The sequence below is a fragment of the Canis lupus genome, chromosome 18 (assembly GCF_011100685.1).
Source record: "Canis lupus familiaris isolate Mischka breed German Shepherd chromosome 18, alternate assembly UU_Cfam_GSD_1.0, whole genome shotgun sequence".
Taxonomy (NCBI): Eukaryota; Metazoa; Chordata; class Mammalia; order Carnivora; family Canidae; genus Canis; species Canis lupus.
The window spans coordinates 45,432,572-45,459,259 of NC_049239.1; the positions used below are offsets into that span (position 1 = coordinate 45,432,572).

Sequence of the window (26,688 nt, forward strand, 5' to 3'; positions counted from 1 at the left end):
AGGGGCAGAAGGAGAGGGAGAAGCAGACTCCCCACCAAGCAGGGAGCCCAATGTGGGGCTCAATCCCAGGACAATGGGATCATGCCTGAGCTGAAGGCAGACACTGAACCACCAACTAAGCCACCCGGGTGCCCCTTGACTGCCCACATTTGCATTAAATTTGGCCATTGTGAAAACTTAGTCTCTGTTCCTAAAGATTTATTTATTTAGGGAGAGAGACTGAGTGAGTGAGCGAGTAAGCAGTGGAGAGGGGCAGAGGGAGAAAAAGTCTTAAGTGAACACCACACCCAGCACATAGCCTGACATGAGGCTCAATCCCATGACCCTGAAATCATGACCTGAGCTGAAACCAAGAATCAGACACTTAACTGACTGCACCATCCAGGTGCCCTAGAAAGTCTGTTTCTAAAAAAACTTTTTTAAAACTCTAATTCCCTAGAGAACACAGCCATCCTTATGACCTCTTAGAAGCCGCATGTAGAAAGAATGTGTCTGATTCTATAATCTATAACATACTGAAAACAAAAACTTGATTTCCATATTTGGGAAGACTCTTAGATACAGTTTTGTGAAACAGAATCTGGTATACTGGGGATGGGGTACTCCCAATACTTTCCTCGTGTATTTCTATATAATTTAGTTTAACCTTTAAAGAGGAAGTTCATGCCATTAAGAAGTATGGACAACTTAGTAGCTGTTCATGGTGCCACTTCTCAGCAACCACGATTCCTCATCCTTTACCAGGCCCCTAAACAACAGAACTCCTGAGGGTCCAGTCCTGTGCCCTGGTCTCTTCTTTAAACAAGTTGAATCATTTCAGCTAGTTTCAATCATTTTTTAACACCTTCTATAATCTACTGATCTCTAAATTCGTTTAGCCCAGAATGTTCCTGAGATAACCAACTACTCAATATCTTCAACTGGATAAACAATAGGCATCTCAAACTTAACATGTCCAGTGCATGCATACTCCTGAGCCCCTATCCCCAGATATGCCATTCTCTTAATCCTCTCCATCTCAGTAAATCGTCTACCCAGACCGCCCCAGCCCAAAAGCCACTAGTCAGTCTTTATTCCTCTACTTCTTTCTTCCCCACACCCCATCCATCAGCAAGTTCTGCTGGCTCTACTTCTGACCACCTCTCACCAACTCTCCCAGCCCACTCTTGAGCTCAACCCACCATCATCTCTCACCTAGATTGTTGTTAATAGGCCTCTAACGCCTGTCCTTGCCTCCACTCTCACCCTCCCAAACCATTATTTCCACAATATCTCTAACAGGACTATTCCTAAAAGAATATTAGAATACAGATGGTCCCTAACTGGCAATAGTTCAACTTATGATTTTTCGACTTCACGATGGTAAAAAAGTAATATGCATTCAGTAGAAACCTACTTCAAATTTTTTATCTCTTCCTGGGCCAGCAATATGTAGTATGATCCTCTCTTATGCACCGGGCAGTGGCAGCAAGCTGCAGCTTGTCCGCCACACAATTGCCGACAGTCAATAATCAGTACACTTAAGATCATCCTGTACTCAGACAACTATTCTGTTTTTCCCTTTCAGTATTAAAATAAATTACATGGGATACTCAATACTTTAATATTATAAAATAGGCTTTGTGTTAGATGATTTTGCCCCACTTTAGGTTAATGTAAGTGTTCTGAGCACTTTTTGCACTTTTTTTTTTACTAAAGATCTTATGTCTTTGTTTATTTCAAAGACAAAGAGGGAGAATGAGCATACAAGCAGGGGGAAGAGCAGAGGGAGAGGGACAAGCAGACTCTGCACAGAGCCAGATGTGGGGCTCAATCTCAACTCTGAGATCATAACCTGAGCTAAAATCAAGAGTCAGATCCTTAATTGACTGAGCCACCCAGGTGCCCCAACTTTCAAGTTTACCGGGGAACCCTCTGGTAAAGTGAAAAAGATCTAGTTGAGGGTATCTCAACCAACAGGCTGTGTGTTTGTGTTGTGTGTGTGTGTGTGTGTGTGTGTGTGTATGTGTGTGTGTATCTTCATTATATATTTATTTTCATTATATATTTACCCGTATATAGACATATATATATATATATGTCATATGGTCATATGCTACAGCAGACAGATGCTTCCCCAACACCCACATATCACTGAGTCCACGGAGGGTGCATCATTGCTTTCCCAAGGGCAGAGCCGTGTGCCAGCACCTCCTGCCCCTTTTGTAGTTTGCTAGGGATACTGTAACAAAGTTACCATACCACATGGCTTAAAACAACAGAAATCTAGAAGTCTGAAATCAAGGTGTTGGCAGGGCCCTGCTCCCTCTGACACCTATAGGGGAACCATCCTTCCTTGCTGCTTTCTAGCTTCTATGGCTGGCTGTCAATTTTGGGCACTCCTTGGCGTGTAGGTGCATTAGATGCATCTCTCCTAACCTTTGTCTTCATACAGCCTTCCTCCCTCAGTGTGTATGTGTGTGTCCAAATTTCTTTTTATAAGGATATCAGCCAAAGTGGATTAAGGCCTACCCTAATGACCTCATTTTAACTCCATTACTTCTAAAGAGATCCTATTTCCAAATCAGGTTTCTTAAGGGTTAGGATTTCAACATAACTGTTTAGGAGGACATACTTCAACCCAACACCCTCCAAAATCGTCAAGAATTGTTCCACCCCTGAAACAAAACAAAAAAATGGATTCCCGCTGACCAAGAATAATAGCCAAACTCCTTAACACCCCCTAAAGGGCCCAGCCAATGTCCAGCCTCTCCTCTCACACCACATTCTCCCACTTTTTGGTGGCCTTGCTGTTCTGGAATCATGACCTCTTCATCTATTTCTTTGACTGGAATGTTGTCCCAGCACTTCAGAAAGCCAGCCCTTGCCCATCAGTCAGGTCTCTGCCTAAATGTCACCTCCTTTCAAAGAGGCCTTTTCAGACTTTCCCACCCAAGGTAAACACTGTCTCCCTCCCAGCCATTATTCATCACATCTCCTCCCTGTCCTTTCCTCCACCAAACTTCCAATCTCTTGAAATTGTTTCAGTTATTTATTGTTTCCTTATTTATTACGTATTTTCCTCCCACAGAATTTTATCTCCATGAAGACAGAGGCTTTGTCTTATTCACTGTGGTTTCCCAAGCACAAAAAGCAGTGCCCACACAGGACAGTGTTCCATAGGCACACGTGGAACGCAAGATCTCAGGAGGCAAAAAAGTGGACAATAAAGAAGGGCCCGAAGAGCCTTTCTCTTTCCCTCGCAGGCAGAGCTAGTGTTCTCCTTAATTCAGAAAGGAAGTCAACGACAGTACTGATCAACGGTTACCATTAATAATAATGTGATCTCCTTGCGCGTGAAGATCACAGTAATAATTCACCATCACTGAAGCACATGTTTTAAACTGCTTTTCCAGAAGCAGGGAAGCGATATTCGCTGTCATTACACCGTCCTCCCCAGTCCTCCTGTGATCATCCACATGCCTTTACGGGATATCTGACCCGGGTCTTGAGCATGGTCTGGAGTTTCCTTTGTGTGACACCGGTTCACCTAACAGATCTCTCAAACCCACAGCCTTGGCCTCATTAACACCATGTTGTACCCAACAGAGTTAATCAGCCACAGCCACCATCATAAAAGCTGCAGACAAACGAAGCCATGTCGAACATTTCCTCAGATGTGTGAGGCTGCTGCTGTGTTCCTACTCTGGGTTTGGATTTCAGTAGATTAAAATAATATGATACTATTACGGTTTTACAGAGCCCAGAGCAACAACATAGCATGTGAGCCAGGGCTTCTGTTTGGTTTGGGGGCCTGGGCACACGCCATCAGATGCACTGCCAGTTTCCTTCTGTTGGCACCGGGCACCTGCCTGGTCCAGTCACACTGGTACCCACTCCTGGCTTCCCCTCCATGGAATTAAAGAGGTTCTGCAAGGGTCCAGGCACAAATAACTACACACGACCCACTGAGGTGGGCTAGTTGGGGGGAGGGCTGGAGGGGGGTCGGATAGAGAGGCATCCATGGGTCACACCCCTGATGGACGGAAGCTGCATTCTCCTCCAATCCATAGCTATTCTGAGGCAACAAAGCCCTCCAATCCATACACTCTGCCCCTGTTTGCAAGAACCATAATAACATCAGCTCAGTTTTGGGCCAAATGCTGTTAGGATTTCAATCTTCTTCCTATTAGCTGAAGCCATTTATCAGACTTCTCTCCACAGGGACTTAATTGGGTGGTGCTGGGTCACAGAATGCTAAACTCCGCTGTTCGAAAAGCATCCGAGGTGTCCTGGATTTCAGATTCCTTTGGAGCCGTGAGTGAGCGCTGTTCCTCACGCGGGGCCTCTCTGCCCTTGACTTACTCCAGGCAGCTGGATACAATCAAGATACCATCCTTGTCACTTCATCTATAACTCTGCAGCTGACTACGGGATCAAAACGGAGTGGAGCTGAGCAGGATGGGCCCTCTCTAATCGAGCCCCAGTGTAGTACGAAGTCGATTATGTAGACAGTAAAGCATCTTCCCAGCCAGAAGAGCAAGAACTCAAATTCCACCCCCTCTCCTCCTGACTATCCACCTCCCACTCTAATTCAGCTTTTTTCTTTTTACCTCAGGGAAATGCTCTGGGGTCAGCCTTTTGTCATTACTAACAGATGCCTTTATATATTGCAGTGCGGGCATCTAAAACTTCACATTAAATCCCTAGAGCTCTGTAACAGTGCTCCACTGGCTATGCGCAGGTCACTATGCCACTACTCGATTGTACTGTTGTAGTCCTCCGTATACACCAATCTCATGTATTTTTAATCATGCACAAGTTTGAAGACAGAGCCTCTATTAAAACTCTATCCCTTAAAAAAAAGAAAAAAGAAAAAGAAAAAGAAAAAAACTCTATGCCTTAGTTAAGGGCTTAGCAATAATTTAATGGTCTTTACATTTGGGGCCTATTTCCACATCACTCTTCAAATGGAGACTGCAACAACATAATACCATGCTCTAACTGCTTCCTTCCACTCTGATGTTTACAATCTTGGTCCTAACCACTTCTTATGGAAATCTGCTCTTCTCTGGACTCCCAACTGCCCTCCCTGAGCTCTCTGCAGAGTTATCTATTCTTTTTCTCTCTTTCTCTTCTTAAACTTCCAAGGTCTTCTGTGGCTTCCCCATGCTAGGTGATCAAACTAAGATCTTCTACCTTTGTTTCAAAGGCAAAAGAGGCAACCTAGATTACATGCTACGAAAAAGTGCACCATGCGGACCTGGTCAAAGTGGATGATGAAGGACTAGCTCTGCCACTGAGGAGTTGTGCAAGCGACCTGCTCAGGTTGCCCTGCTTTCATTTTGCCATCTGCAAAAAAGGGGTTGGATTAAGTGACTTCTAATGTCCTTTTAGGGCTAAAATCTTATATATTTTTCCTTACTAAGAAACTAACTCGTCAACTGTGATCAGTTGGAAGTTATAAGCTTCTAAAGTACATGGCCTGCATTATTTAACTTCAGTTTAAAATGCCATACACATATGAGTACCCAATAAATGTTCCTGAAAAGAGGCTAGCTAATGCACTATATTCTAAGCCAGCTCAGAGAGTGCATTTTAAACCCCGGGTGTGTGCTAACCATAGTCAGATTCAGGAAACAGACCAGGGAGGGGAGAAGGGGGAAGGTGTAACAACAGGTGGTGCCCATCTGGGATATACAATTATGAAATCATGGGTCAGCTTTAGGAGAAAAGTAACTCTCTGAAGTGGCTGCTATAGTCATCACACTTTCAAAGGCACGGTTCCACAGGGATATTGCTACTGGGTGAGAGGGATACCATATGGATCAGGATTCAGGAGCCCAGAGACAGACTAAGGAGTGGTGAGGGAAATGCAGCAAATACAGATCCAAGGCGCATCAAACCGGGCCAGGGTTTCACCTCTCTCCCTGGTGCATGCCCCCTGGGTTGTGTCAATCCCTAACCATCAAAGTAGAAGAGAACTCTAGGAGCCAGCCTGAACCCTGTGGTCATGCGTGTCTGGGTCAGCAGAGGCAGAGCTGCAAGGAACCCAACTTGTGAATGTCTTTGAATTAGTGGCCATTCTTTCCCCAGGCTTGTCTCGCCTGCTGCCCAGATGGGAAAGGGCAAGCTGGCTGCATTCCAATTCCTAGCCAGTTTTAACAGAAGAGCCAGTTATCAGATTCACTCTCAGCCCTCTGGGAACAGAGCTCACCTTTTATATTTGGCATTTCCTGAAACAAAGTGGAACGGAGAGCTCCAGCCTGATTGGCCTTATTTTCAGCTCATGCTTTTAATCACACTGGCGGTTGGTAGTTTTTGTCAAGGGGGTGCTTTGCAAAAAGCCAAAGAGCCTCTGTCCATGCCTGAGACACAATGAACTAATTGCTAATGCTAGACATCTAGTGCAAGGGAGCCCTGCAGGTGTCACTCCGAGTTCCCTAATGCTGATTGGTTTTGACAAATAGATGTACACACTGTGCTAAGTAGTAAGATTTACCTGTTAGATCACTTCAGTCTGCCTGAGAAACCTTTCCAACCCAAGACAGGGGTCTGCTTAAAATAAGCCGCACAGGAAAGCCAGGATCATGGAAGGCTTCTGGGATTTGGGCAGCAATCCTATGTGCCCCCATCTGGCTGAAGGTTCATGCCTTGGTTCCAGGAGACATGCTCTTCATTCCTTTCAAGTTCTTTCTTTAGGCTCAGGGCAGTGATGAAGGCAAAAGAGACAGGCTGGCATTGGCCAGAGTTGATAGAGGAATGTGTGCTGTTAGATCTTGCAGTGGTCACCACGATCCAAAAGGCACTGCTGGAGAATGTGGTTTGAACACCTTCTCCTCATCCTTACCTGTGCCAGCTCACCAGATGGTGCAACCAGGTGCCTTCTGCAGATGGTAAGGAGAAGATTCACACTTTCTAGCCTTTTGGGCTGCTGCCCCCCTGCCCATGTGACCTCAGAAATTTGCAGCAAGAGACCATTTGGAAGACAGAGTTCATTCAGTCCGACTCCCTCATGGTACAGATGAGGAAACAGAGCTGGAGAGGAACTAGTTCTCCTAATATCACACTCCTACTTCAAGTCTAGACTCAGTCCTAACTCCTAGGCCAGGCATCTGTTTGTGAAGTCATGGGATTCCCCCACTCTTCTGAGTCTAAAAAGCACCTCAGCTCCCCAAGCTCAGTCCCTCACTTGGGAAACAAGGTCAGGTGGGAATGTCTGAAATCATATTCAGAGTTCATGTTCGCCACCAGTACTTGTGCAGACACAGGAAGAGTCAATTGTGCACACTGTCCAAGCTGAAAGTAGAATGGGGTAAGGAGAGGAGGTGGGGAAGTCCACAAAACCCTTTGCTCCCCCTTGGTACTTGTCTTCTAAAAGCTGAAGGCTCTCCATGAATGCGGTTCCCATTTGGAAAGAAAGCCACATGCTCGCACCATTGAGAGAAGGAAGTCCTGTCAGCTGTGCACCAATCTAGTGGGATCCCACATGTGACATCCATGGGCCCACTAGAATCTTGTAATCTGTGAGGCTCCAGGACAGAAAAGGAGATACAAGCAAAAGGCTGCTGAATAAAAGATTAAATTTAACACTATTTTTTGTGAGGCAATGAATCTCCCGAGAGATAATAACAAAGGGAAGGACAGATGTGAGTTTGAGGTGACAGGAGAAGGATGGGATGGGTCACGACTGGGTCGTGGGTTTTCCAATCTTGCATTCCTTAAGACCCACTAAACATGAAATCATTTGTATTTCCATAACCCCAGCTCTGGGGAAGGGGTACGATTTCTAAGTCTGGTCCCAGGGGATTGTTCAATGAAGTTAAAAGAAGAATAGTGATCATAAGTCAAATGGCTACTCTCTTTAAATCCCACATGAAAAAAATAAAAAATAAAAATAAATAAATCCCACATGAGTGGAAACAAAACTTTAGTAAATAACCATGACCCAGCCTTCAGAATTTCAAGTTGATTTTGGTGAGGCTCAATTTAAAAGATCGGGGACTAAAGATCTGAGCTCTGTCCAGCAAGGGGGGAAACTCTCCTTACTTCAAGTCACTGCCCTGGTGACTTCTACCACTTGCCATCAGGGATGCTACTACAAAATGACCAAAACCCTGTTTCTTTCTCACTGTGCAAAGGGAAGAAGTAGCACTGACCATACTCTGTAATCCTGGCTAAAGCATCAATGCAGTTCAAAAATGATTATGTAATGAGTTCATTCAGCATAATGCCCTCCCCATACATCCGCTTAACCCCCATAATCTCCTAGTGGGTAATCAAGCAGTTGAGGGAATCTTTCAAATTATTTATTTATATCCCAAGCATTTCCAAAAAATGACTTGGGGTGGCTTACAATATAAGGGAAAAACTAGAATAAAGTTCAAACTGTCAAAAAGAAGGATGTTCTCAACAGCATTTTTTTTAATCCAGAGCTGTTCCATCTACCTTAAAAATATTAATCCTAATATCAAGTTTTAGAAAGGCAATCGAACAGCAAGCTAAAATCATCATTAAAGCTTAGGGAGAGAGAGATCTGAGTAGTCCTATTATTAATTATTTATGCATTCAATTCAAAGATACTTACCGAGCCACCACTATTTTTTTCCATTAAACATTTTGAGATAATTGCAAATTCAAAAGCAATTGTAAGAAATAAATGAACAGAGCTTCACCCAGTTTCCTCCTATGGCAATAGCTTGCAAAACTAGTGTGACTTTACAACACAACATTGACACAGTTAAGATACAGAGTATTCCTGTCACCACAAAGCTCTTCCTGCTGATCTTTTAGAGACATCCTCCCCTCCATCCACAGGCAACCACTAATGTAGTCTCCATTTCTGTAATTTTATAATTTGAAGAAGAAGACTATATAAATGGAATTACATAGTATGCAACCTTTTGGGATTGGCTTTTTTTCACTCAGCATAATTTCTTAAAATTATAACTTATTTATTTTGCAAGAGAGAGTACACACAAGTGCACACAGAGGGAGGGGCAGAGGAAGAGAGAGAGAATCTCAAGTGGACTCCACACTGAGCATGAAGTTTGACACAGAGCTCAATCTCACGACCCTGAGATCACGACCTGGGCCGAAGTCAAGATTTGGATGTTTAACTGACTGAGCCACCCAGGCGCCCTTCACTAGGCATAGTTTTTAGGGACAGTTTTATACTTCAAAGAGAGAATACAAAAATAAAGCAAAGATCTTGTTACTTAGGAGCTTACCATTTAGAAAAGCTAATGTCATTTGCATAAAAAGCTAGAGATGAAAGAAAGCAAGGATGCAGTTGAAAAAGCCCCCCCCCCCCCCAAAGAGTTAAGAGGATGGTAAGATTACTTCTGGGTTGGGGTAGGAAAGCAGGGAAAAAGGAACAAGTGGAGAACAAGGAAAAAGTTTTATGGATTTCATTTTAAGAATAAAGTTAAATTACAAAGTGAGGGTTGAGAATCCCATTGTCCCCAACCAGGTAAGTAGTTAGTATGAAATTATTCTTCCCTAGGTGTTTGGCAGGCCAGCAAGCAGACCTCTACTTGGATTCTCTCACTGAATATAGAACACAGAATCATTTAACTTTGAACAACTCCTTATAATTTTACTCACAGAATATATATATATATATATATATATAAATTCAAGGTCCAAATACATTAAGTTCACTCATTCAGTCAATATTTACCAAATATCCACTATGTGTCAAGCACTAGGCATAGAGTAGTACATAGGGCAGACACAATCCTGCCTGAGTGGACCGCTCTAAATTAGAGGAGCTCTGCAATCCAGCCCCAGAGATCTAGGCCCCGGGTGTAATTAGCGGCCTGGCTGTACAAATGAGTAGAGTGTCAACATGAGAGCCGCAATCCTCAAATCTTCAATCTAACTCAAAGGCTGGTTGGGAACCTAGAAATTAATGCTGCCAACTCCTGATCCTAACCAGTCAGACAGTAGCAAATATACCGCGATCACGATTAATGAGAACCCCAGGCACCAATTTTCAAGCACCAAGAAATGAATATGACCTAAGAGGTGAGCTATAAACATCTCACTGACTGACTGGTCCACCTTGCCTTCTAAAGACTCATTGTTCCCAGTCATGACAGTTCTAAAGCCAGCAGACTATTCGGATCCTTTAAGCTTTCTTCTTATTCTTCCAAAATGTGCAATTGCTCTTTAATGATGCAGCCATCAGCAACCACTGCCTCAAATTCATGATCTCACAAGCAGTTTTACAACTGGCAATGAAGGATGCAGCTTCACGTTGGGGAACAACATAGAATGTTCTCTGGAAAGCTACAGACGCTGTCCCCCTGAGAGCCCCCGGAGCCGGAGCCGTTCACAGCCTGGATGCCGCCTCCGCTTTCATTTCCCCTGGCCCCATGCCAAGTCCTGCCCACACACCTCCCTGAAGCAACTCTATCAAAATCAAGGCAGATAAGCAGCCCATGCAAGACAAATTCCCCATATCCCCAAATCATGAGCTGAATTCTGAAGCTCTGAATTCCTGGAACAGCCAAAGCCTGTAATCAATCCCAAGAAGACAACAGGCAGCTTTTGGAACAATAACCCTCGAACATATGGATCCTTTCAGGTTGGAATATCTTTGCAGCTATCTCCATCTGAATGGGGGAAGGGAAAGTATGCATATTTAAACCATCAAGTGTATCGACACCTCTTTAAAATAACTATCCCACATCATAAGTATCAGTTCTTGAGGAGTGGGGCTCCAAAGCCAGGTGCACCTAACCTGGCTGCAGACAGGAAAGATGCTGGGGTACAGTTGGGGGGCACGCAGCACCTGGAGTAGAAAGGTGGGGAGAGCACCAGTACTGCCTGGCGCAAACAAAGTAAATGCTTATGGAAAACATACTGAAACCACTCACCTGACTTATTTGGGATGGAAGTCTGTGAGGAGGAGACACTCTTGGATGATAAGATACACCAGCAGGAAGCATGTTCCCGCCTCTTCAGAACAGGGAGCATTTGATGTTTCATTAATGGCTAGGTAAATAAATTCTGAGCTTGTAATTTTAATTTGCTCAGTGGGGAAGAAAAAAGCGTCACTCTATTGTAATTCCCAACTGGGCACTTTTTTAAACGCTCAGATGTTGCTTCAAGGTTCAGCATACATATTCGATTTCCTTCCCTTAATATTTGTTTGCCTTATTCTCCGGTGGGGACTGGGTGCTTTAGAAAAGTTCTGAGAGGTCAAACTTCACTGCGGCTCCTCTCAGCACCTCCATGGGCTCCTGGCGGCGGCTTCAGGGGTCTTCTTTCAGCTCTTGCTGTAGCGGTGGCCCACATGCACTGCTTCCCCGGCTCCCGGGAGCCTCGGGTGTAAATCAGTGCAAGCTGGAGATAGGATAGACCTGATAGATTCCCCAGTTCTCCTCCGGACTGAAAACAAGGAGCAATAAGAACACCCTAGAGAGAGAACTCTCTAAGAAAGAGCCACCCACCTTCGACCACACTCTTCCACGTGTCTCCTTGGACACTCTGATCATACTTTCTGGGCAGAGGCGCTCACTGAAATGGGCTGTTTGGCCCGTTTCTCTTCTGAAGACAACAGTTTCCATAATGCCCATTCTTTGGGTACATAAGAAAATTGAAAAATGGAAGACAGACAGATGTCTTTTTCAAGATTCAATATTGTGCTGATATTATAGCCATGCTCAGGAAAGGTACTATCACTCACTCAGATATAATAGTATATAATATATAAGGTTCAAAGAACTTACAGTCATCTACTTCTCTAGATACTTAATGAGGAGGGCATATCGTACAAGTCATAAGACTTGTGTAATTCTCAAAAGCTCAGCTCTGGCAAAATGGCTCTAGGTATACTGTAAAGCTGTAGTGTCAGACCCAGCACAAATGCTGTGACCCAGAACAGCTTTGGCAAGGTTTGAATCTTTGCATCCCAAAAATGGGGCCAGCTCACTCTGAATACTAGGGCTAGTGGTCATGTGGATAGTCCATCATTCAGGGGACAGAAAGAAATGCTGGAATCTCTCAGTAACCCACTGGATCAGATTCTGTGAAGGCTCAAAGATCTAAGTCAGCCAAAAGGTTAAAGAATGGAAATCTACGGTACTGGTTCTTTCTGAAGGCTGAGACACTTCAAAAAATTAGATTATCCACCCACTACAGGGATGTCCCTTGCATTCTGGGCCTCCTTTAGGGACGCTCCCTATTTATTAGCTGTGGCTATGTAAGAACTGAGTTTCTTGGAGCCCTGGATGAACCCAAAGGGTAAACCTGCCCGAAAGCCCATGGCAGGATGAGACAGGCAGTTCCATGTATCATCAAGAAGAACTTTTCTGAAGACAGCCTCCTGGATTCCCAACAAACCTGAGCACATCTTCAAATTTAGGACTCTGGCTTACATCTAGGAAGGAAAGCAGTTAATTTCCTATCAGAGGGACCATAACCACAAGTCTGCAAGAAACAATCTTTAGACCCAGTCCAACACTTGTTTTACATTTATTTGCTCCTCAGACCCAGTATCTGTGGCACTCTCACTGGCAGAAGGCTTGGAGAGAAACGAACAGGCCAGAGATAGTCATTCTTTTTAAGTTGTCTGCTGGCTTTTACTTTTTTTTCCCTTTCTCTTTTTTCAAAGATCCCATTTATTTGAGAGACAGTGAGAGAGAGAGAGAGAGAACATGAGTGAGGGGGGACCAGAGGGAAAGGGAGAAGCAGATTCCCCTCTGAGCAGCAAGCCCAACACGGGCCAATCCTAGCACCCTGGGATCATGACCTGAGCTGAAGGCAGATGCTTAATCAACTGAGCTACCCAGCCACTCCTCTGCTAACTTTTAGAAGAGGTGATTGTTGTCTATTCTATAATAAGCTGTTTTCACCTCTCAGCTCCTCTACCGAGAAGAGAGAAAGTGGGATAGTTTACTTAGAATCACAGATCATATCATCTTTCTGCTCTCCCTGGAGTATATAGGTATGTTAAACCTTACTAATTCTGTTTAAAATATAACTATTACATAGAGCCTCAGCTCTGGAATTCTCCAATTAGCCAAGCTCCCTCATTGCAAATTAAATGTGAGCTATAGTAAGCCCGTCTTTTCCTTCTATTTGGTTCTTTCATCCATTTGAACCTTAGGTCTATTGACTTTCCACCTCCATCTACCCAGCTTTCCCTGTCTTCAGTGTCTGTTGTTTCAAATTTGCTTGGACCAGACACCTTTTTATAAACCTATAATACCTCTTTACTGCCTTAATCTTTTCAGCTGGCCCTATATTGCCTGACCAACCTAGTTTCCAGTGTTAATCCAAACACAACTTCCACCCTCCTCGTATCAGTCTGCTTCTCACTGCCTCATGTGACCATACATAGCACGCTCATTCTCCTATTGACACCTTTCCTCTTGGTTCTTCTTATACCAGGGGAACCTACTCAGAAATGGTGTTATGTTCTCCAGAAAAAAAGTGGGGCGTTCTATGCTATTTTGCTGTCTTGCCATGATTCAGTGAATACTTGTAGTCAACAACTATTCGTTGATACTTGCCATTACCTTAGGTTGTTGTGAACAAAATAATATAACGAAATTCTCATAATTTATTAGCACACAAAAGCTTCAACCAGCCTCTGCCAGCTACAGGATACCCAGGCAGTAAGAGAAAGGCATCAGCATTTTGTGTTCCTAACACACAGTCATTCTAAGCCAATTCCCATCCCCACATGAAGTACTGACTTTATAACCAGTATTTTAGCCAAGAGCGTTCCACATCTCTCAGGTGAAAAATGTTCAACACTTAAGTGCTACTAATAATTTTTATGGTTGGAAATGAGGATCAAAGTATGAAAGGAAAAATAAATTCACGGGTTCATACACTCAGCCAAGTCCGCCTGGCTCATTTTCTGCCACATGTTTTAAACGCTCTTAAAGGCGGGGGAGGGGAGGAGGAACAAGTTGCATTTTATTTCCCAGCTCTTTAGGTCTGAAGTAAAAGCAGACAGACTTGAAAAAAAAAAAAAAATCAAACACTCAAGTAACACTATACACTGCTACTGCTCCCCCAGGAGTTCCTTGCAAATGAGTATCAAGAACTCAATAGATACTTTCCTGGTAAAATACATAAACAGATAAATAAATTATCCCAGGCTGAAAAGAATTTCCACATCTGGTAGCTCACTAGAGCTTGTCAAACAAGTCAGAAACACGCAGGGCCAGAGAAGAGCATTCTTTCGCTCCTGATTTCAGGGCTGGAAAGGGAATGTAACATTTCCCAAACTTTCTGCCTTCCAACAGGGAATATGACCCATATAAACAGGCAAATGACCCCTGTGTTTTCTTCCAATTAAATAAATAATGATCCCCAGTATTAGGTCTCGAATCCAAATGTCTGTAGGCTCAAATCACAGCCACTGGAAGAAAAAACCTGTCTCCTACATGGCCTGGCCTCTCCTCCCCCAGGCACTCGCTGGGGTGTACCTCCAGGGGAACGATGCCCATTTCACACCTTACAGAAGTAACCTCAGTTTCCTAAGTCATAAAACATCAGGTGACAGGATGATCTCTAAGGTCCCTTCACATTCTGACACCGTGTTTCTTTTACACAGCCTTCCAGTGGGAATGCTGGGGACAGTCACCAGGCACACAGCGATCCCGAACCTCCCACCCAGTCTACACACCTCAGGAGATGAGGTTAGTGCTACCTAGCCGTGCACTAGTAAACCACCTTCTGGAAAGGGGTTCTGGAGTCCACTCTCTCCTACCTCTTACATTAGCCCCATGCTTCCTTCTCTCACTTCAGGAAGCATGCAGTGTGCAAGCTGCCCTTTGGTCTGTGCTTTGTGTTCCTTAAGCAAGCCCTGGAGCCCATTGCTTTAATGGCTCTGGTCTCTGGACATCGATGCTTCCACCCCTCTAACAAAAGCACTGCCTTAAAATGCTCTCACGTTTATGAAAACCATGCTGGAACTCTGTGCCTGAATACATGTGAGGCCTCGGAAGAGGCATCAGCAGAACCATGACCAAAACAGGCCTCAGCTCACCATCCTCTCTGCTCTGGCTGTCCTCTATCAAAGTAACTGCCACATTCTCCCTTCAACTCCTGGTGTGTGGCTGCCCATCATCTCCCTGTTACACAAGGGAGCAAAGGAGTTTCCCACTTTCTATGCACAGAAGTTTGACACTTTTTCACATGGAACTACACTATACCGGTCTGCCTATGCTTCAGATTCATTACACCCAAAGGGATTTCAGGAAGTCATCTGGTCTAGTCTTCCATCTCCTGGCAGCACTAGTAAAACCACTCTAGATACTGGAAAGACTGCTGGCTTCCTCTTTCTGAAAAATTCCCAGATGGGGAGATGCTTCTGTCTCTCCAGATTTCTCAAAAAATTCTTTGGAGCCAAAGTAAGAAAGGTCTGTTGCATGGTTCCTCTTTGGTGCCCACATATTAAATGTTTAAACTATTTTTTTTTTAATTTAAATGAGGATAACGAATTTACTACAGAAATGATAAAGGCCATGGGGGAAAAATAACAGAAGAAATGGAGATGCCTATTTTGGAGAAGAACAAGCAGGGCGATATTTTGATTCTATTAAAATTTAAAGTTTAACTACAGAGAAGAAACTGGTGATGACAGCGGGGCGGGGGCGGGGGGAAGATGTGGAATGGGGAAAATAAGTGATGGGGATTAAGGAATGCAGGGGGTTTTTTATGGAAGAGTGGAATGACTAATTATATTGTCCACCTGAAAATAATATTACACTGTATGTTAAATAGCTGGAATTTAAATAAAAACTTAAAAGTGCCAAGATAACTAATCTTACCTAGATGACCTCATAAGATCATTAAATCTAAAACCGCAGGATGTAAACTCTTTTTAGGTGCATGCAGAACATTTACCAAAACAGACCTTTCACTAGACCATATAGTCACAGTAAATTTCAAAACAATGAAGCTGTATAGAGTATCTAACCACAGGAGAATCAAATCAGAAATCAGTAAGAAGGGACACCTGGGTGTCTCAGCAGTTGAGAGTCGGCCTTCAACTCAGGGCGTGGTCCCCGAGTCCCGGGATTGAGTCCTGCATCAGGTTCCCTGCATGGAGCCTGCTTCTCTCTCTGCCTGTGTCTTTGCCTCTCTCTCTCATGAACAAATAAATAAAATCTTTAAAAAAATCAATAAGAAAAAGATAACTTTAAAAATTGGCAAAATAAATAATATACTTTTATATGACTATGGGTCAAAGAAGATATTATAATGGAAATTTTAAAACATTTTAAACTTAAGGATAACAAAAATATGACAAATCAAGACTTGGGAATATGCCTAAAGCAGTAATTACCCAGAAATTTAGAGCTTTAAATGTATACATTGGAAAAATAATTATTGAGATCAATGATCTAAGCTATCAAACTGAAAGACTAGGAGAATAACAGCAACTCAAACTCATGAAAGCAGAGGAAAGTTAATGAAAGACAAAACAAATAGGTAATAAGGAAAAATTAACAAGATCACAAGCTGATTCTTTGCAAAGATTATGGCACTGCTATAACAGGACTGACCAAGATGCTGAAACACCAGGAGTGAAAAAGAGAACATCATTGCAGATCTCCCAGATTTGAAATAACAGTAACATAATATCCTGACTTTACAGCAATACATTTTATAGTTCAAATGAAATGAAGAGATTCCGTGAAAAACATAATTTATCAAAACAAACACAAGAAGAAATGGGAAGCCTGAATAGTGCTGGAGACATTAAAAAGACTGGGTCTGTGAGGAATGTGCTAGAGTGTTGGCAGAGAACAAAGGAACACCGGATGGGTGGGGCAAGAGGAAAGTTATAAATATCAACGACAGTCTCAGGACCAAGCAATAGGCCCAGAGACTGTAGCAGCAAGGAGGCATATCTTCTCCTTTCCTTCTCTCTCTCCTTTTTATTTGTGCCCATTTATTTGTCTCCTTTTCCAATTACTATTTTACATAATAATTACTGCCACAATTTCCTCAGTTTATACAATACACATAAATTTATATAACTTACTCTTTGGGGACACCTGGATGGCTCAGCGGTTGAGCATCTCCAGCTCAGGGTGTAATCCTGGGGTACAGGATCCACTGATCCCCCATGGGGAACCTGCCTCTTCCTCTGCCTATGTCTCTGCCTCTCTCCGTGTCTCTCATGAATAAATAAATAAAAATTTTTTAAAAAATAACACTCTTTGGATGTCTGTGGTTTCTTTAGTTTCTCGAATCTGCGAGTTTAACATCCTTTGCCATTTGCCAATTCTGGAAGTTTTCAGTCATTATTTCTTCAAATATTTTTTTCAGCACCACATTCTTTGTCTTCTTCTGGGACTCCGATGATACAAACATTATATCTTTTGTGATTGCCCCACAGGTATCTGGGGCTCTGTTATTTTTTTTTTCAATCCACTTTCTGTTGTTTGAATTGGATAATTCCTATCGATTTACCCTTAAGTTCACGATTTCTTTCCTGTTGTCTCCATTTACCAACCAAGCCTATCAGTAAGTTTTAAATTTCAGTTTCTGTAATTTTCAGTTCTGAAATTTCCATCTGGTTGTTCTTCATACCTCTGTCTCTTTTCTGAGACTTTCTATTTTTCCATTTGTTTCAACAGTGCTCATAATCACTTATTAGAGGATCTTTTATGATCATGGTTTTAAAATCCTTGTCAAATAATTCCAACATCTATGTTATCTTGGTGTTGGTATCTGTTAACTGTCTTTTCTCATAAAAAATGTGACTTTCCTCAATCTTGGTATGATGAGTAATTTTGGATTGCATCTTGAACACTTTGAATATTACTATGAGACTCTGTTCCTTTTAAATTTCTCCACTTGAGCAGGGAGTTTAGATTCAGAATGTATGCCCTGACTTCGTGGGCTGTGGGCTGAATAACAATTCAGTTTTCAAAGACTTGATAGTGTTCTTCTGGTATGCCCATCTTGCATGGTACCATTACCCAGAGGCTAATTTTTGAAACCTCATTGGTATTCCACACCATTGTTTGTTTTTCAGTTTTTGCTGAATTCCCAGTTCTATTCATGGGTTGCTTTGAAGGGAGAGATGGGAGTGCCCCAGGACTTCACACACACATTTGAAGAATCCCTTTCACTGCCTCCTCCTTTCCTTAATCTTCCCTCCAACTCTCTGGCTGGCAAGAGATGAGGTGCTGCTTCCTCACTCTCCATGGCTTACTGCAGTCTGGAGATGATGGACAAAATTCTTGCCCAACAGTCTCTGCACCTGCCTCTTTGCTGACACTTAGTGCAGGGCATGGGCAGTGGAGAGAGGCGGGCAGGGAAAGAGTCTCTGCTCCTGTTAATGCAGGGTGAGGGTGGTCCACAGGGTTCTGCATGACAACCTCCACAGTCACAGCATCTACTTGGCAGGAGTATGAATGGCTTCTTTCACGGTATCTGCATGGCCTAGAGTGGTATAGTCTTTAAAAAGGCTCGATCGTAGGGCTGCCCTCTTCCCAGTCCTTGTTTTCTTGTTGTTGTCATTTTGTTGTTGTTGTTGTTTGTTTCTATCTGTGCCTATGTTATGGCCTTCTCTAGTACTGAGGCTGGGGTTATACAGGAGAATGGTAAAGAGGGAGAGAAGGAGAGACAGGGAGGGAAGGAACCAAGGAAACTCATTGCTGGGGCAACCCTCAAGTCCTGAGGTCCCTAGCCAGCCTTTCTTTTTTGAGGAACAGGGTAGAATGTGCTTATTCAAGCTCATCCAGAATTGGAAGTCTATCATTTATTCACTAAGTTACAGGATACTCAAGTAGACTTGTGACTAAATTTAAGAAGGAATTAATAATTACCCAGAGATTGATATGACTATTGGGACTTTGCATCTTCCTTTTTGGGGGAGAAAATGGGAGGTCTTTCTATGTATGAAGGACAGTTGCATCCTCTTATGGAAGAATAAGGTTATTAAATATTGCTGTAAGGAAGCTCAAACGTGTAGAAGGGTGTGAATGGACACAAGTAACCAAAGGTGGGCAGGCGGTGCTAGTTATTAAGTTGTCGTCTTGAAGCCTCAACTCTCCTTTCTAAATTCTGTTTTGTGATGCTGGGGCCAAGACTGCAATTATTTCACTTTTGCTAGGTTCTGTCAATGGGGGCACTAGAGAGACACTGGAGAAATGAAGAAGGGAATTATTTCCCGTCTTGCCGGCTTTTCCCAGCGGTGTGGCCTTTTACCTCAACAGGAGATGGTTCTAGGCATTTCCAGCATTCCAGAACCAGCCTCATCTGGACCCTCAGAACTACTAACAGAAACCAACCAGTGGCCCTCTACCAAGGTCTAAGGCCCAGAGCTGGGGGAAGTGGGGTGGACTCTCTTCCAAACATGTAGGTTCTAATGATCCCAGCCACTTCCCTCCTTTCCCTTGTTCCTCGAGTCCTGGAGTTATTGCCTCTTTACACTTTCAGTGTCCCCTTTTGCTGTCTCAAGCTCTCTAACACCCTGTATTAGAAATTTCATATATTAAATCCATTCTACTGAAACAATTAGTATGGACTCTATTTTCCTGATATATTCTTGTTTGTGACTATTAGAATAACATGGAAAATACTCAGTTGTTTTCATCTTCACCCCACAGAGATTTCAACAAATGGGTCTGACTGGTACACAGTCAAAAATAAGAACAGCTATATAATGATTATTATAATTCTATATAATTTGTTTTCTCTATGAGCTCAGTTATATAATGAAATTTTTATAGGTGACATGGTACAATGAAAATACCACTAAACTCAGTTTAAGCCTTATTAGTGCCGCCCACTAACTGGGTGGCACTGGGTAAGTCACTTACTGGCTTTATGTAGCTTAAGGATGGCCCTTACCCATAAGCAAAAGAGAGCAAGCTAGATTATTTCTAATTTTCTTTCCAATCTAAAACTATAACTTTATTCTCAAGAAATCACCAGTAAAACCATCTAGGCCTGGAGTTTCTCTGTAGGAAGATTTTGATAACTTCAGTTGTTTTTTTTTAATTTTTTAAATTTTTTTTAAGATTTTATTTATGTATTCATGAGAGACACACAGAGAGAGAGAGACAGAGACACAGGCAGAGGGAGAAGCAGGCTCCATGCAGAGAGCCTGACATGGGACTCGATCCCAGGTCTCCAGGATCAGGCACTGGGCTGAAGGCACTAAACCGCTGAGCCACCCAGGTTGCCCGCTAACTTCAGTTTTTTAATAGTGAATTATATACATTCCATTTAATTTTTATGTAAGTTGTAATTTTCAAAGAATTCATACTTTCATGAAAATTTTCACAATATTCTATTAGTATTCTTTTATTAATGTCTCTAGGATCTAAACAATCCTCCTTTAATTCCTTTTCATTCCTAACATTGATAATTTATGTTCTCTCTCTCTCTTTTTTTTTTTTTTTTTTTTTAGTGTTCTGGCTAGGGGTTTATCCATTTTGTTAATCTTTTCTAAAGGTCAATTTTTGGATCTGTTAATTTTCTCTGTTGGTTTGTTTTTCTACTTCACTGACTTTATTAGCACTTATCTTTGCTCTTTCCTTCTAACTTGCTTTAGGTTTAATTTATTCTTCTTTTTCTAAGTTGTTAAAGGGGAACGAACTTAACATGATTGCTTTCAGACCAATCTTCTTTCTTAATAAAAGCATTTAATGCTATAAATTTCCTCTAAGAACTACTTCAGTTGCATCCCAAAATTTTTTTCAGCATTAGAATGTACTTTACTTACAATAAAATCACCAATTGTAAGTGTTTTGACATAGTCATAAAACCACTATCACAACCATAGTATAGAACATTTCCATTGCCTACAAAGTTCCTTTCTATTCTTTTGATGACAATCCCATCCCTCTACTCCTGGTAATACAGTTTTTTCTACTCTAGAATTTCATACAAATGGACCCACACAGAACATACTCTTATGTATCTGCCTTCATTCTCTTAACATAATAATTTTAGGCTTTTTCCATGTTGCTCCATATATCAGTAGTTCATTTCTTTTTCATTTCATTTCAGTATTCCATTGCATAGATTTTCCACAATTTATTCCTTCATTTGCCCGCTGATATATATATAGTTCTCTATCTTATGAATAAGGCTATGAACAATGAGTACAAGTCTTGGTGTAAAGACGTATGTTTTTATTTATTTTGGAGGCTGCATCACATGTGAAGTATATGTTTAACTTCATGAGAAACTGCCAAACTGTTTTCCAAATTAGTTGTACCAGTTTCCATTTTTACCAATAACATATGAGAGTTCTAGTTGCTCCACAGCCTCATCAACATGTGGCATTGTCAGTCTTTTAAGTTTTTTTAGCCATTCTAGAAGGTAGGTCATGGTAACTTTTTGTGCTTTTATTTTAGAATTGCCCTAATGACTACGATGTGGAGAATCTTTTTATGTTAGTTTATATCTACACAATTTCTTTTATGAAGTAACTCCTCAAACCTTTTGCCCTTTTTTTTTTTTTTTTTTTTTTACTTCTTTGTTTTCTTCTTGAGTTGTGAGAGTTCTTTATTTTTTGGATATTTTTATTTTCTATTTTTTTCTTAAAAAAAAAAAGATTTATTTATTTGAGAGAGAGTGGCGGGTGGGCAGAGGGAGAGACTCTCCCAACTCGGAGCTCAATTCCAGGACTCTGAGATCTTGATCTCAGCTGAAACCAAGAGCCAGACACTCAACCAACTGAGCCACCCAGGAGCCCCTGTGATAAAGATACAAGTTCTTTATCACATGTAGGTTCTGGAAATATTTCCTCCAATATATGACTTGCATTTTAATCTTCTTAGAAGTGTCTTTTCAAGCATTGTTGATTTCGAAGAAGTCCAACTTATCCATTTTGGTTTCTTTTAAGTCATCTACTTGTCTCCTATTTAAGAATCATTTTTATCCTAGATACACTATGATTTTTCTCCTCTGTTTTCTTCAAGAAGTTTTATAATTTCAGTTCTTACATTTAGGACTAGCTAAATTTTTATATACAGTGTGTGGTAATGGTCATGATTTATTTTATTTTATTTTTTTTTGACTTAAGGATATCACATTGTTCCAGCACCACTTAGTGAAAAAGACTGTCCCAACTCTCTTGAACGGACTTGGGTCCTTTGTTGAAAATTAATTGACCATACATGTGTGTTCTATTTCTGGACTCTTTATTCTGTCTCACTGATGTATATTTCTAAGTTGACAATAATACCACAATGTCTTGATTACTGTAGCTTTCTAGTAATTCTTAAAATAAGGTAGTCCTGAAACTTGCTCTGCTTTCCCAAAATTGCTTTGGCTTTTCTTCAGGTCTACTGTGTTTCCATTTCAATTTTAGAACAAGTTTGTTCATTTCATTTTGTTTTTAAGATTTTACTTATTTATTCATGAGAGACACAGAGAGAGAGGCAGAGACACAGGCAGAGGGAGAAGCAGGCTCCCTGCAGGGAGTGTGGTGTGGGACTCAATCCCAGGTCTCCAGGATCATGACCTGAGTCAAAGGCAAATGCTCAACTACCGAGCCACACAGGTGCCCCAAGTTTGTCAATTTCAATTAAAAAAAAATAAAGAAAGCCTTCTGGGATTTTGCATGGGACTGCTTTGAACCTACAGAAGAATATGGGGAACACTCACACCTTAGTAATAGTTAAGTCTTTGGATAGATCGATATGGTCCATCTTTCCATTTATGCAGTCGCTCTCCAATTTCTTTCAGCAATGTTTTATGGTTTTCACCGAACATGTTTGGCACATATTTCATTTCATTTTTCAAGCATTTCATTTTTTACACTTTTGCATGAAGATAATTTGTTATAGCTTTTTGGAAATATAGTTGACATACAATAAACTGGATCTATTTAAAGTGCATAATTTTATGTTTTAATATCTGTATACACCAGTAAAATCATCATCCCAGTTAAGATAACGAACATCTCCATTTCCCCTAGTTTTGTTGCCCCTTTGTTATTCTTCCCTCTTGCCCTTCACAGCTTGACCTTCCCTATTCCTATGCCAGGCAACCACTGATCTTTCAATCACTAAACATTAATTTGCATTTTCTAGAATTTCATGTTAATGGAATCATAAAATATATTCTTTTCCATCTTGCTTCATTCACTCAGCATTATTTTTAAATACATGCATGTTGTTGTATGTCTCCATAGCTCATTCATATTTATTACTGAGTATTATTCTATTGTATAGATATACCAGGATTATTCATTCAAATTTGATAGACACTGGGTGCTTTTCCTCCAGTTTCCAGCTATCACAAATAAAAACTGCTATGAATATTGGTGTATAAGTATTGTGTATACATATTCTCTTATTTCTCTAGGGTAAATCTCTATGAGAAGAATGGTGGGGCCATATGGTAGATGTATGCTTAACATTTTTTTTTAATTTTTATTTATTTATGATAGTCACATAGAAGAGAGAGAGAGAGAGAGGCAGAGACACAGGCAGAGGGAGAAACAGGATCCATGCACCAGGAGCCTGACGTGGGATTCGATCCTGGGTCTCCAGGATCGCGCCCTGGGCCAAAGGCAGGCGCTAAACCACTGCGCCACCCAGGGATCCCTATGCTTAACATTTTAAACTCCAAACTGTTTTCCAAAATGGCTGGATCAAGATTACGGATCATGGGAGAGTACATAGGCAGGCCAGAATAACTTATTTCATATCTCTCATATGCATTCTGGGAATAAAAATTTGTTTATTCATCAAATATTATGGAGTAACCCTGAAAGGAATAAACTGGATTAGTCATGGACGATATAGCAATGAACAAGACAGCCATGATTCCTGCCTTTGTGGGGCTTACATCATAGAAGAAAAGCAGACACTAAACAATATACTTCACAATTAATTATTTGCTTACAAAGAGGCAGAGAGTGCTCTGAACCTAACCTAGTCTGGGAACTCTCTGAAAGCTTCCTTGAGATAGCAACATTTGAGCTGAGTACTGAAGGATGAGTAGCAATTAACAAGAGAGAATCCTAATACTCTGTGCTAAATACAAGAAAGTAGCTCTGGTTCCAACATAACTCCCCTAAGATGTAAATTTTTGTTAACAGATTTGTTTATTTACTTAATCAGTCAGGCTCCTCCCAATTCCTGCATGAAATAGTCTTAGGCTTTGGAAAAAAAAAAAAAAACAGGATTCAGGAGCACCATCATCTTCTGTCTTCTGACTCAACACAAAAATGGGTATCCTCTCTAGAACAGAAATGTCCCCTCTGAAGAATGGAAACAACAAACCACCTTTCTCATGAACCATGGTGGAATCTTGAGGGGAATCGCAAGACTAATCATAGTAGCTGCAATTGTAGCAGTTACTGATACAACGTCTTATAAAATGTCTTGTTAAGTGCAGAGCACACTGCCCACCACATAGAAAGTACAGTTTCTGAGCATTTTCCTTCCATGTGGGAGGCACTGTGTAACTTTCTAATGTACATAATAACCTAATGAAGTCACTATCATTACTGCCACTTCATATAAGAATAAACTATCACCCAGAAAGATTAAATAACTTGTCTGTGGTCGTTAACTGGTCAGTGAAAGAGTAGAAGGCCCAGAGCTTTCCTAACATTGTCCATTAATTACTATGCAAGAAATAACTTTTACAAAATTACCCTAAAGCACCAATAGTAGGGATGTCTGAGAAACCTATTTGTTTACCTTACCCAAGATAATTCTGTGAAAGACAACAGATATGCTCCTGGCTCTTAGTGTGAATTTTGCAAACCTATGGTCTCTGACAGGATAAAACCCTCCAGGGAGACAGTATAGTGTAGACACACTGGAACCTACATTCCAACTCTTCCACTCATTAGTTGTGTGACTGCAGGCAAGATATCTAGCTTTGCTACACCTTAGTAAAGAAGGAGAAAATAATAAACATCTTGCAGGTTTGGGAAAAGATCGTTAAGTAATGTCTGTAAACAGCCAAAACATTCACTGGAATATGGAGGGTAGTTATGAAAGTTTTCCTTACACAGGATCTTGAGAAGATTAATGGAGATGAGGTGTTTTCTTGCCCACCATTCCTCTGATATGCAATTACTTCCTTCAAGGTGACGTGGAATCAAACACAGAACATCAGAGGAAAGAGGGGAAGAGGCGTGAAATAAACTCAAGATTGAAAGAAATCCCAGAAAAAAAAAAAAAAAGAAAGAAAGAAAGAAATCCCAGGTTTCAATATACCTGAGTATCAAGGTTTCAACTCAAGGTCGAAAGGAATACATTAGTCTATCTTTCTTTTACTAGACATCATTTAGTCCAATTGAAAACATTGAAGAGGGAGCACTCTGTCCATCTTGGTTATATCATTCCAAATGTTCCCTTTTCCACCTCCCTTTTACCACAAAAATAAACAGGTAAGTATAGTCCAAAGCCACTATATGCAACAAACAGAGAAAACACTGGCAGAAAAAATTGGTCTTTTTGCCAGAGTTGGCTAGAGAAACAAGTAGGTAATTGGCTTTCTTAAAAAATGGGAATGATGGTGTGCTAAAAATCATCCAATACCCTAGATGTGATCATGTAAAAGATAACTCTGTGAATGAGAATAAACCCAAAAAGATGATGTATGTTTTATTAGACACTCTCACACCTTTCGTTGGCCAGTAACTACACTGACCAACTGTGTCTCACATCAGCCTAGTTCACAACAATTTCTTTTACAGTCAAATGGAGCTACATTAAAAACAACAACAATAACAAACCAGAAACTTGGTGGTGACGATGGTGAGGGGGATTCCTGTTTCTTTCCCCTCAAAATCCACCTTTATTTTAAGGGTTAGAAAATAAATTTCTCTCTCTTTTTTTAAAAGATTGATTTATTTGAGAGAGAGTGTGTGTGCAAGGGGGGAGAGGGACCAAGAGGAGAGGGAGAGAATCCCAAGTGGACTCCCTAAGCACAGAGCCCAACGTAGGGCTAGATCCCACAATCCTCAGATCATGACCTAAGCTGAAACCAAGAGTCAGACGCTCAACCGAGTCGCCGAGGCGCCCCCCCAAAATAAACTTTTATAATAAATATAGAATACACAAAATGTATTCATTTAGTAAAATCTGAGTACCAAAGGGCTTCATAAAATACAACTTCATTATCTGTCTTTTAATGAAATCTGAGTACCCAATGGTTTCATATAATACAATTTCATGATTTATTAGAACCTCAAAGTCAGCAAACTCTGAGTCAGCCAGAGAAAATGGCTGCCCCTCTCTCAGGGGCAGGACGAGTGAAGGGGACAGATTTCACCACTTTCCCCCGTGCTGGCTGAGGCTAATTGATGCATACTCTCTGTTCTGCTTGGGTCCCAGGCCTCTGCCTGCCGCCGCCATCAGGCCTCTCCCGCACATCCTCCCTGACAGAGCTCATCAATTCCTATTGCCTCTCACCAGGCCTCGGCTCTGGCACTTTCCCCTGGGGAGACCTTTACTGGTCTCCATACTTAACCCCTGAACCCAGCCTCATCCATCAGCCACACTGAATGAACGGTGATAGAGAATGTTTCTCCCTGAAGACAGGCGGCCAGCCTCTCCACTTAAACCTCAGAGAGAAAGCCATCAACCGGGTCTGCTTTCTGTTGGTTAGTGCCGCCAGCTTCTTCGCTTACTGACGTTTTTATTGTTGCAGTGCCCAGCTGCTTGAGTCAGGGGAAGCACTCTTCAAGGAGACATCAATTAAGTGCTCGTTACATGCTATAGATGCTCTTTTGAAAACATC

General features: G+C 41.6%; 1 protein-coding gene across 1 annotated transcript in view; it reads right to left on the reverse strand.

Moving 5' to 3' along the window:
* The window catches only part of EXT2 (exostosin glycosyltransferase 2), a 143,590-nt gene that overhangs the window by 12,178 nt on the left and 104,724 nt on the right, over nt 1–26,688 (reverse strand). The gene's annotated exons all lie outside the window — the stretch shown is intronic.